Here is a 13,124-nt window from a genome sequence, read left to right as displayed (position 1 = left end):
CAAAATATTTATAATACTCGTAATACAACATAAAACCAAAAGAAAGTATGGTATTTCCCGTAATAAGCAACCACATTTTCTTTTAATAGTTATGCTAAATTCCAGGATGCCAACATTCAGTGACTGGATGCCAACTTCCAGCTGGCCTTCCTTAGGGACAGTTTCTGTAAATTTTTTCTTTCTCCCTGTGAATAGGCCATACTTTCCTATTTTGTATGTCTAATTTTTGTTGAAAACATTTTCAGTATTATAATGTGGTGACTCTGGAAATCATATTCTCCTTTCTCATCAGGGTACGCTGTTGTTGCTTGTTGAGGGCTGCAATCATCCATTTGTCTAGTAACTTTTCTAAACTAGTTTTGCAATGACTGCGTTCCTTGTTGAATGTGGTCACTGAAGTCTCTCTTCCGTTCTCTCAGTGGTCAGCCAGTGACCTAACAGATTTTCATGTATGTCAAAATTTAGCAGCCTCTTTCCTCATTAAGCATTCCCCTAACAACTATAAGTTTTTTTGTATTAGAGTCTAGAGTTCAGAACAAGTTGACCCTGACAGATTTTGCCAGCTTAATGGCTGCTTCAGTGGAGGGACCAATTCTTGGCGCTCCTGACTCCGCCGTTTTCTGTGATGTCACTTGGTAGCCACTATAGGTATCTGCCAGGCGCGATACTCAGCACTTTATATGCATCATCTCACTTAATCCTCACAACAACCCTATGAAATATAGCCATTTCACAGAGGACGACATTCAGGCAGAGAGAGAGAAATAATTTGCCCAAAGTCATTCAGTGAATACACAGTGAAGCTAGTGGGTTTTGAAGAGTGGTCTATACCACTTTAGAGCCTGCACCTTTAACCAGGACACCCTAAGGGCACTGTTGAGAAGGATTCCGAAGCAAAATCCAGGCTCAAAAATACTTCATATTCAACTAGTGATATCTTCGTTGGGCTCAGGAGGCAGGAATTGAAGCAGAACAGGCTCCAAATATTTGCCATCCTTGGTCACTCCTTAACTGAATCCAGTAAGTGGCAAGCACAGTGAGTAGCAGAAGAAGAGTAAAGGGCTAAAGAAGTATGTACCTTCACAGTCTCAGGGACAGCTAATCCTGATCTTGACTAATGGGAAGTGATAGACCAAAACGAAAAAAAAAGGCACACAAGCAACGGCAAGGAAGCCCACAGGCTGCATGCACCTCATGCACAGACAAGAGACAGACAATTTATCGCTCCCATACTCTCTTGCCCAATCTTGTTCTTCCACTTGTGTGTTTTCTTGTTTGCATCTTCGTGTTTTGTAAATTCAATGCATTCCTATTCTGTGTCAGAAACAGCAACTGCCTACCCATTTAAGGGAAGTGATAATTCATTCTGAGAAAGTAGGAAAGAAAATTAATGTCCTCCAAATCCCATTACCTCAAAGATTTTTCACACACCAGAAAGGTTCCAGACCTGGTCAACAGTCCAACTACAATACCAACCATTCAGAGCAAGAAAGAGACTCAGAACAGGGAGAAAATTTAGACAGTATCTTATTGTCTATCAACCTCCACGTTATTTTTTAAAGTAAGTGTTGAAAACTTGCAGTAAACTTTATTTCATAAGAGGGGTAGTTTTGGCAATTGTCTTAAAGGATAAATTCTGAAGCCAGACTGCAGGGTTCAATTTCATTTTATTTTACCCCTTATTAGCTGTGGGACCTCGTATAAGTTGCTTAACTTCTGTGTACCTTGGTTTCTTCATTTGTAAAATAGGGAGAAAAATAGTAGCTACCTATTGGCTGTGTGTAAATTAAATCAGTTAATATATATAAAGCACCCAGAACAGCACCTGGCACAAAGTAAGCACTACATAATTATTTAATGCCTTAAAAAGGCACCACGAACAATACACTGATGTACAAGTAAGCCAAGCATTTCTATATAAATATATATAATATAAATAACAATATAAATATATACAAATAAAATGGTGCCCTAACAAGGACTAAAATTTCTCATTTGTAACTGTTGTAAGAAATGGCTAATGTCTGACTTTTCACCGTCTTTCTCCCTCCAGCCCCACCTTCACCTCCACCCCTCAGGATTCTAAGTAGAATGTCTTCTGGCTTTCTGGGTCAGCTCCTAGGCTCTCTTGTAGTAGAGAATCTAAATAATGAGTAAAGGGGTTAAATTATTCTACATAATAGAGAGCTGGGAAAAGGGAGGGGGTGGGAGAAGAGAAAGCAAAGGCAAAGTTTGGGTTGAGTATTGTGTGGGCTGAGATAGAAAGAAGCTTTGGAGCCTCTGTGGACTGAAAGGAGAGGCGAGGGGTTTCCCAGGCACTACTCTTGGTTACAAACCAGTTCTGGCAATGTCCTTCAAGAGATACAAGTGAAAATCAGAATTATTTTACTTCTGTTTGCTGGACTGTATTTCTTTGAATGTGGCACAACAGTGAAACCAGGACATATGTACCACCCCACCCTGCTTTTATGTAAGTTATATCCATAGATAGATAAAGTTAAATGTATATACCTAATATAACCGGGAAATAATTTAACATATGCAAAAATATCTGCATATTTATCGATGCATACATATATAACCTATATGTAAAAATAACTTCAGACTCAGATGCTTGAGTCCAACAAACTCAAAAAGCCTTTGGCGAAAATAAAATGTGTAGACAAAGCATATTTAAAGAGCTTGGGATATTTTTTGAAATAGTAATTTTAATTGTTGAGTTGGGGTTTATTTTTTTTCTTTTTCTTTTTTTTAAGCCACACAAACCTAGGTTCAAATCCCAGCTCTTAATCTACTTAAACCCCAGATTCCTTTTAGTAAACTGGAGCTGACTCCTACCTTAAAGGGCCTGATGACTGAGACACTGGACACACTGTGACTGACATAACGTTAATTCACAATGAGCCAATAAACGCCAAAAAACCTGTTAGTTAACTACACAGACATCAACACAACTTCAAATGAAGGCGGAAGACGTCACACCCCACACCTGGTTAGGCTGCATTTTTTTCTTTTCTAAACACAGTTTTCTCCTTCAAGAAAGGAACCATGACGTTCCCCCTAGTACTTTGGGAATTACTGAGTTATTATGGCAACAAATTGAGCCCTAGTTTGCTGAAAAACACATATTGCCTCAGTGTTGCCACCGATCTGTTAGATCTACACTCTGCAAGGAACTCTGCTCCTAGGGGCTAAACAGATGGAATGATAAAAGGCATTCTTTGCAAGACTAGCTGAGGCCTCTCTGCCTGGGGTAAATCCACTCTCCAGGAGCTGGGAGAGTAACTACCCACCAATCTTCACTGTCCGTCCTGCCATAAAGGGAGTACCTTAGTGAGCCCCTGAGTGAGCGCTGCTAACAAATGATGGTGTGGTCATGAGGACAGCAATTTACTAAAAGACCCGTGATTCAGAATTCTAGCTTATCTGTGCTTAAATTAGTAGTTGAGGACTAAAACAAATTTTACCCACAAATGGAAATGGAAAATCCCCAGGAAGATAAAGTTAGCCAGACAAACAAGTTTGGAGGAAGACGGAGGATTTTATTTCATGTTGCAGTGGTTGTTCTCTAAGCTGAAGCATGTAAAAAATAACACCTATCTGAAGTATGCTTAAAAGTTTGGTGTTAAACATTGTAAATCAACTACACTTCAATTAAAAAAAGACGTTTTGGTGTTAAATCTCAAAATTTTTACCAAACCAGTTTCAACCAGTGCTTTACTTTCGGGCACTTTCATACATGCAATAATTATTCAGCGCCTGCTCTGTAGGAGGCACTGGGCTAGGTCCTGGGGAAACAATGAATAAGACAGGGCTCTGGCCTTCATGAAGTTGACATCCTCGAGGTGAGTACAGACAATAAACTAACAAGTAAATAAATAAGACAAAAGGAAACATATATATAATTTTAAAACTGCAAGAAAGGGCACTGTATAGGTATTGTAATAGAAAATAAGAGGATTTCTACCTATACAGGGTGATCAAGGAAGCCTTCAAGAGGGTGATATTTAGGGTGGGATCTGAAGAATGATTAGGTTTTATGAAAGGAATGAGGAATGGGCCAGGGGCAAGGGTTGGGGCAGCATTCTAGGCAGAAGGGAAGTAAACACAAAGATCCTGAGAGACACTGCTTTGGGAAAGATCCCCGGTGTTCTCCCTACTTGCTGCAATTAATAAATTTTTCTCTCGCTTGCAAAAAAAAAAGATCCTGAGGCACGAATGAAGTGAGTGTTCATTAGGATGAGCAAAGGCCAACGTGACCAAAACACAGTGATCAGCTTAAGGCTGGCGAAGTAGGCAGTGGCTGGATCATAAGGGGCTTGGCAGGACAATGTCAGAAGTTTGGATTGTATTTTAAAAACAAGAGGAAGCTTTCAAGGGGTAACATGGGGGAGGGGGATGACAGTGTAGAAGAGAACCAAAGTGGAGCAGGAGACCAGTTAAGAGGCCATGTCAGTAATCCAGGCAAAAAAATGGTGGCAATCTGGACTGGGGTGGTGGCATTGGAAATGGAGAGAGAGAGGCAAAAATCATTGTTTATTTAGAGGTAGAACTTTCTGATAGATTGGAGGTAAGAGGTGAAAAGGGGGAGTGGGAATCAAGGACAACTCCCAGATTTCTGGCTTGAAGAAAATGAATGGATGGTGGTCCATACTCATTCCCATGAGTATTTTTAGGGAACTAGTAAAAGAAGATTCTGAAGGAGAAATCAGAAATTCAGTTTTGGAAATGTTAAGTTTGAGATGTCCACAAGACACCCAACCACCCATATGCGGTTCTATCTGTGCAAATAAAAACTTTAAAAGGTAAAGGCCAACATTAGTTCTATTTCTTCAGGTTGTCCCCAGCCATAGCACTCACATTTATTAAGATATTTGTGAAAAGTAAAAAAGAGTTTTTAAACTTAGTTCATACTTCTTATCATACTAAATTGGGAATTTTCATTGACTAGTAAACTGGTTGTATGAGGGTGAACTTGGGCTTAAGTACTGATGACTTGTTTCTTGGGCATCTTTAAGAATACATGCCTGAGATGTCACTTCTTTAGCCAACAACCAGGAAAGGAAAGGGAAAGGAATTCTAATTCTCTTTTTTAATGATTAATACTTCTGTCTAGATGGTGACAGAATACTGGTAGGAGTGGGTGGGTGGATTTTGAAGGAAGCAAACTAACTGGTGAAAGCATAACTGCTGCTTTGAAAATCTTCCAGTGCAAGAATCACTTTCCCCTACTTCTCTTTTATGGTGATAGCAGTCCTCTCAGTAGCTATGCAGAGATAGTGTTTATCTGGGGCATTTTCCAAAATGTCTGTCTTGCAACAGAATCTTGTTATAAAGTTAAATTGCATGAAACTAACAATGATTTTTCTATGTGCAAGGGAGGCTAGAAATATCCCAGACATAACAAAAGCAAAATGAGCACAGTCTGTTTCCCATCTTTAAGGTAATTCCATTTCCAGGAGGAATGTAAAAGTTTGCAGTTTAAAAAACAAAACGGACACTTATCATAGATCTTTTTCACTCTTGCAAAATGAAATGTGCTTTACTCCCCTGGGGTCAAAAAGGGCATGCTACACACTCCCTGCCTACCTCTCCAGCCTTATCTCCTGCTATTCTCCATATCACTTTACACTCTAGAATATGTTTAATCCCCTCCCCTTGAGTGTGGGACGGATCTGGTGACTTGCTTCCAAGGAACAAAAAGCAGAAACGTGATTAGGTTACAAGACTGTGGCTTCCATCCTGCTAACACTCATGCCCTCACTCACACACACACCCACTTTTCTCCCTCCCTCCTCGGCCCCCTCCTCTCACTCTCGCTGGCGCTCTCCCTTGCTCACTCTGATGAAGCAAGCTGCTCTATGAAAAGGCCTACATGGCAAGAAAGGAAGGCAGGAATGGAGGCCTAAGTCCAACAACCAGTGAGGAACTGAATCCTGCTAACAACCACAAGAGTGAGTAAGGAGGCTGATCTTTCCCAGTCAAGCCTTGAGATGCCTGCAGCCTTGTGAGTGACTCTAAGCCAGAGGTCCTAGCTAAGCCACATCCAGATTTCTGGAACATTAAAAATGTGAGATAATAAATGTTTAATATATGTAATAAATGTAAACATTCATGTAATAAATGTTTAATAGATGCTGTTTTAAGCCCCTATGTTTGGAATAATGTGTTATGCAGCAGTAGGTAACTAGTATGCTCACCCCGCAGAGTGGTTATAAGGATACAGTGATGTAACATAAAAAGTATTAGCAAAATGCCTGACACCACAGTAAGGGCCGCACGACATCAGCTCCATTTCCCTTCCCATCACTCTATTTTCACTGCCACCACCACACTCACGACACTGTCATCTCATGTCTAGATTCCTGTAATGACTTCACAACTTGTTTCTTTGCTTCCCTCTGTGCAGCTGGCTATCTTCCTTAAAAAGCAAGCAAATAAAACTTCAACAGCTCCTTACCCCTGGGTAAAAAAAAAAAATTTCACATATTGAGGTATGGGGGAGTCATTCTGGCTTATACATGAGTTAAATGTTATTGCTAACTAAAATAGACTGTTCGTGGCTTATCAAACCTGCACTGTACATCTGCTTTAATTATTCAAGGAAAAGGGCACGGTGACCAGAAGTAAAGAACAGCCATATTAAAAATAAACATTGGGCTTCCCTGGTGGCGCAGTGGTTGAGAGTCTGCCTGCTAATGCAGGGGACATGGGTTCGAGCCCTGGTCTAGGAAGATCCCACATGCCGCGGAGCAACTAAGCCCGTGAGCCACAACTACTGAGCCTGCGCGTCTGGAGCCTGTGCTCCGCAACGAGAGGTCGCGACAGTGAGAGGCCCGCGCACCGCGATGAAGAGTGGCCCCCACTTGCTGCAACTAGAGAAAGCCCTCGCGCAGAAACGGAGACCCAACACAGCCAAAAATAAATAAATAAATAAGTTAAAAAGATAAATAAATAAACATTAAATGCCTCCCTTCCTGGGACGCCAATGCTGGTACTCCTTCAGTAAGACTCCCTTCTCAGGTGCCAAGGCCATACTGACTCGCTATGTACATGCTGATCTGGTTTTTTTCAAACGTTGAAGGAATGTATCCCGGACTTGTTTGACATTCTTTGTTCTGACAAGATATAAAACTGTGCTTTGAGCAGTTCCTCAGAGTTATCTGAGAGACTGTCTTCTGGACTATACTCCTCAGTTTGGCTCAAATAAACCTCTTTCCTATTCCTATTATAGACTGTTTATTGATTATTTTCATCAACACCCTTAAAGAATAAAAATCAAACAGATATTTAAGGCTCGCTAGGCTGTCTCCATCCTGTATTTCCAAACTAACTTCCCATGACTCTCTCACACCGCATCACCATTCTATTAAGATTAATCTACTCATTACATCCCAAATATACTTTGTACACTCCCACCCTGGTAACCTCACTTACGAAATTTTACCCTTTCAGTATTTTCTCCCCTTTTCTCCTGAATTCTAAACCACCACCCTCCCTGTCCCATCACTTTAAACACCATTCAGGACTAACCTTGTCCACACTAAGTTTTTCCACACCTTACCACCCCATAATAATCTTTCCCTTCTCTAAATTAATATTTACTCATTTGGTATTTAAAATCATTGAGATACAAAATCTAAGAACAGGCAGAAGCAACTTCAGAAAACATCTGTCCAACATTCATTTTGGAGAACTAAGGCTCTGAGATGAAAGTGACACAACTGAGCAGTAATGGCACTCAGACTAGAACTCAAGCCTCAAATTTTTCATGTTATTCAATTCTAAACATATTTCCCAAATGCCCACTATGTACAAGACACTGTAAAATTTTAGCAGTTTCTACCAATACGCCATTCATTTATTTAATCAGTGAAAATTACTGAATACTATTTACCAGATACTCTGCTTAGAATAATTTTGCCCACAAGGTATCGGGGTAGTGAAAAAACCAAAAGTTAAAGCAATAATAAAATAGAGCTTACTAAGGTCTCTGATAGCAGGTTCTAGGGAGACTTAGAAGAAATCATCTATATCCTATCTTTGGTCCTTCACTCATCTACTAACTCACTCATTCACTAAATAGACAGACAGACAGACAGTAGGTACACAAATAGAATTCTCACTTTCCTAAGGAGAGCAAGTAGGAAAAAAAATGTTCTCTTGAAGCAACTCATGAACAACAAACACCTGGAGTGTCCCTGTTACTATAAAAAAATGATGTTTTTCTAATATGATCTCAGATCTGCATAATGTGGTATTAAAATATCTTGAAATGTATACACTGTCCTTTTTTTAAGAGTCTGTGCTTGGCCCCTCCACACCACGTGGGTCCTTGGGGGCATAGGAGGGAGGCCGGGGAGACCAGGAGAGGAAGGCAGGAGGGGTCCTCCAGGAGCAGAGGGCGTTTGCCCTGCCTGCTCGGGCCCAGGGAGCCTGCTGAGCTCCCAGGCCAATGCCCTGCCCTCCAAAGCCCCCTCCAGGTCTTGTGGGTCCTTGGGGGCATAGGAAAGAAGCCTAGGGGAGAAAAGGAGAGGCAGGCGGGAGGGGCCCTCCCAGACTGGAGGAGCAGGAGAGGAGAGGAGGGTGTCTGCCATGCCCACTTGAGCCCAGGAAACCTGCTGGGCTCCCAGGTGAGGTCCCCCATCCTCTGAGACCAGGGGTGCGGGGCACGCCTGGGCCCCTTCTGTTCTATTATACCTAAGCCCCACCCCCACAGCCTTTTCCAGCCCTGTGGGTCCTAAGCATAGGCCCCACCCACCACCCAAACCTGGTCCTTGCTTAGGCCCTGCCCTCCACAGCCAAGACCTTCCCCCCCACTTTTTTTTCCCTCCTTTTTTTTACTATTGTGGTACTGTTGTACCTTCTAGTTGTTGATTGATCTATATTTTTATTTTTATATTCTTTCTAACGTATCTGTTAGTTTCTTATGTTATTGTTCTTTTTTTTTTTTTTTTCTGCCACCCCATGCTGCTTGCAGGATCTTGGCTCACGAGCCAGCTGTCAGGCCGAAGCTCCTGCGGCGGGAGCTCCGAGTCCAAACCACTGGATTAACAGAGAACCTCAGACTCCAGGGAATATTCATCGGACTGAGGTCTCACGGAGTTCCTCATCTCAGCACCAAGACCCAGCTCTACCCAATAGACTACAAACTCCAGTGCTGGAAGCTTCAGGCCAAACAACCAGTAAGACAGGAACACAATCCCACTCATTAAAAAAAAAAAAATGAGATGGCAAAAAAATATGTCACAGATGAAGGAGCAAGGTAAAAACCTACAAGACCAAATAAATGAAGAGGAAATAGGCAATCTACCTAAAAAAAGAATTCAGAGTAATGATAGTAAAGATGATCCAGAATCTTGGAAAAAGAATGGAGACACGGATTGAGAAAATTCAAGAAATGTTTAACAAAGATCTAGAAGAACTAAAGAACAAACAGAGATGAACAACACAATAACCGAAATGAAAAACACACGAGAAGCAATCAATAACAGAATAACTGAGGCAGGAGAACGAATAAGTAAGCTGGAAGACAAAATGGTGGAAATAACTGCTGAGGAGCAGAATAAAGGAAAAAGAATAAAAAGAATTGAAGACAATCTCAGAGACCTCTGGGACAACACTAAATGCACCAACATTCGAATTATAGGGGTCCCAGAAGAAGAAGAGAAAAAGAAAGGGTCTGAGAAAATATTTGAAGAGATAATAGTCAAAAACGTCCCTAACATGGGGAAGGAAATAGTCACCCAAGTTCAGGAATCACAGAGAGTCCCATACAGGATAAACCCTAGGAAAAACACACCAAGACACATAATAAAACTAACAAAAATTAAATTCAAAGAAAAAATATTAAAAGCAGTGAGGGAAAAACAAAAAATAACATACAAAGGAATCCCCATAAGGTTATCAGCTGATTTTTCAGCAGAAACTCTGCAGGCCAGAAGGGGGTGGCAGGATATACTTAAAGTGATAAAAGAGAAAACCTACAACCAAGATTACTCTACTCAGCAAGGATCTCATTCATATTTGATGGAGAAGTCAAAAGCTTTTCAGACAAGCAAAAGCTAAGAGAATTCAGCACCACCAAACCAGCTTTACAACAAATGCTAAAGAAACTTCTCAAGGCAGGAAACACAAGAGGAGAAAAAGACCCACAAAAACAAACCCAAAACAATTAAGAAAATGGTAATAAGAACATACATATAAATAATAACCTTGAATGTAAATGTCCCAACCAAAAGACACAGACTGGCTGAACGGATACAAAAACAAGACCCATATATATGCTGTCTACAAGAGACCCACTTCAGACCCAGGGACACATACAGACTGAAAATGAAGGGATGGAAAAAAATATTCCATGTAAATGGAAATCAAAAGAAAGCTGGAGTAGCAATACTCATATCAGATAAAATAGACTTTAAAATAAAGACTGTTACAAGAGATAAGGAGGGATACAACATAATGATCAAAGGATCAATCTAAGAAGAAGATATAACAATTAAAAATGTTTATGCACCCAACATAGGCGCACCTCAATACATAAGGCCAATGCTACGACCATGAAAGGAGAAATCAACAGTAACACAATAATAGAAGGGACTTTAACACCCCACTTACCCAATGGACAGATCATCCAAACAGAAAATAAATAAGGAAACACAAGCTTTAAATGACACAATAGACCAGATAGATTTAACTGATATTTATATAACATTCCACCCAAAAGTGGCAGAATACACTTTCTTCTGAAGTGCACATGGAACATTCTCCAGGATAGATCACAGCTTGGGTCACAAATCAAGCCTCAGAAAATTCAAAAAAACTGAAATCATATCAAGTATCTTTTCTGACCACAATGCTATGAGACTGGAAATCAATTACAGGAAAAAAACTGTAAAAAACACAAATACATGGAGGCTAAACAGTGCGCTACTAAATAACCAAGAGATCACTCAAGAAATCAAAGATGAGATCAAAAAATACATAGAAACAAATGACAATGAAAACACGACGACCCAAAACCTATGGGATGCAGCAAAAGCAGTTCTAAGAGAGAAGTTTATAGCAATTCAATCTCACCTCAAGAAACAGGAAAAATCTCAAATAAACCATATAACCCTACACTTGAAACAACTAGAGAAAGAAGAACAGAGAAAACCCTAAGTCAGTAGAAGGAAAGAAATCATAAAGATCAGAGCAGAAATAAATGAAATAGAAATGAAGAAAACAATAGCAAAGATCAATAAAACTACAAGCTGTTTCTTAGAGAAGACAAACAAAATTGATAAACCCTTAGCCAGACTCATCAAGAAAAAAAGGGAGAGGACACATATCAAAAAATTAGAAATGAAGAAGGAGAAATCGGGACTTCCCTGGTGGCGCAGTGGTTAAGAATCCACCTGCCAATGCAGGTGACACAGGTTCAAGCCCTGGTCTGGGAAGATCCCACATGCTGCAGACCAACTAAGCCCATGCGCCACAACCACTGAGCCTGTGCTCTAGAGCCCGCGAGCCACAACTACTGAGCCCACAAGCCACAACTACTGAGGCCACGTGCCACAACTACTGAAGCCCACAAGCCTAGACCCCGTGCTCCACAAAAAGAGAAGCCACCACAATGAGAAGCTCGCGCACCGCAACAAAGAGTAGCCCCCGCTCTCCGCAACTAGAGAAAGCCTACGCACAGCAAAGAAGACCCAACACAGCCAAAAATAAATAAATTAATAATAAAAAAAAAGGGAGAAATCACAACTGACACCACAGAAATACAAAGGATTATAAGAGACTACTACAGACAACTATATGCCAATAAAATGGACAACCATGAAGAAATGGACAAATTCTTGGAAAGGTACAATTTTCCAAGACTGAACCAGGAAGAATTAGAAAATATAAACAGACCTATCACAAGTAATGAAATTGAAACCATAATTAAAAACCCTCCAACAAACAAAAGTCCAGGACCAGATGGCTTCACAGGTGAATTCTGTCAAACATTTAGAAAAGAGCTAACACAGATCCTTTTCAAACACTTCCAAAAAACTGCAGAGGGAGAAACACTCCCAAATTCATTCTATGAAGCCATCATCACCCTGATACCAAAATGAGAAAAAGATATCACAAAAAAAGAAAATTATAGACCAACATCACTGATGAACATAGATACAAAAATCCTCAACAAAATACTAGCAAACAGAATCCAACAGCACATCAAAAGGATCATACACCATGATCAAGTGGGGTTTATCCCAGGGATGCAAGGATTCTTCAATATACGCAAAGCAATCAATGTGATACACCACATTAACAAATTAAGGAATAAAAACCATGTGATCATCTAAATAGATGCAGAAAAAGCTTTTGACAAAATTCAACACCCATTTATGACAAAAACTCTCCAGAAAATGGGTATAGAGGGAACCTACCTCAACATAATATAAGCCATATATGACAAACCCACAGCAAGCATCATACTCAATGGTGAAAAACTGAAAGCATTTCCACTAAGATCAGCAACAAGACAAGGATGTCCACTCTCACCACTCTTATTCAACATAGTTTTGGAAGTCCTAGCCACAGCAATCAGAGAAGAAAAAGAAATAAAAGGAATACAAATTGGAAAAGAAGTAAAACTGTCACTGTTTGCTGATAACAAGATACTATACATAGAAAATCCTAAAAATGCCACCAGAAAACTACTAGAACTAATCAATAAATATGGTAAGGCTGCAGGATACAAAATTAATGCACAGAAATCTCTGGCATTCCTATACACCAACAACAAAAAATCAGAAAGCGAAATTAAGGAAACACTCCTATTTACCACTGCAACAAAAAGAATAAAATACCTAGGAATAAACCTGCCTAAGAAGGTGAAAGACTTGTACTCAGAAAATTATAAAACACTGATGAAAGAAATCAAAGATGACATAAACAGATGGAGAGATATACCATGTTCTTGGATTGGAAGAATCAACATTGTGAAAATGACTGTACTACCCAAAGCAATCTAGAGATTCAGTGCAATCCCTATCAAATTACCAATGGCATTTTTCATTGAATTAGAACAAAAAATTTTACAATTCGTATGGAAACACAAACGACCCTGAATAGCCAAAGCA

The 13,124-nt window shown here is 40.1% G+C and overlaps 1 protein-coding gene across 1 annotated transcript in view; it reads right to left on the bottom strand.

Annotated features, from left to right (window-relative positions):
* The window catches only part of PTS (6-pyruvoyltetrahydropterin synthase), a 36,699-nt gene that overhangs the window by 12,139 nt on the left and 11,436 nt on the right, over nucleotides 1-13,124 (bottom strand). The gene's annotated exons all lie outside the window — the stretch shown is intronic.

Source organism: Balaenoptera ricei, chromosome 8, assembly GCF_028023285.1.
Source record: "Balaenoptera ricei isolate mBalRic1 chromosome 8, mBalRic1.hap2, whole genome shotgun sequence".
NCBI classification, from domain to species: Eukaryota; Metazoa; Chordata; class Mammalia; order Artiodactyla; family Balaenopteridae; genus Balaenoptera; species Balaenoptera ricei.
The sequence above is the reverse complement of the archived record's forward strand: the minus strand, read 5'-3'. Positions and strand labels throughout refer to the sequence as shown.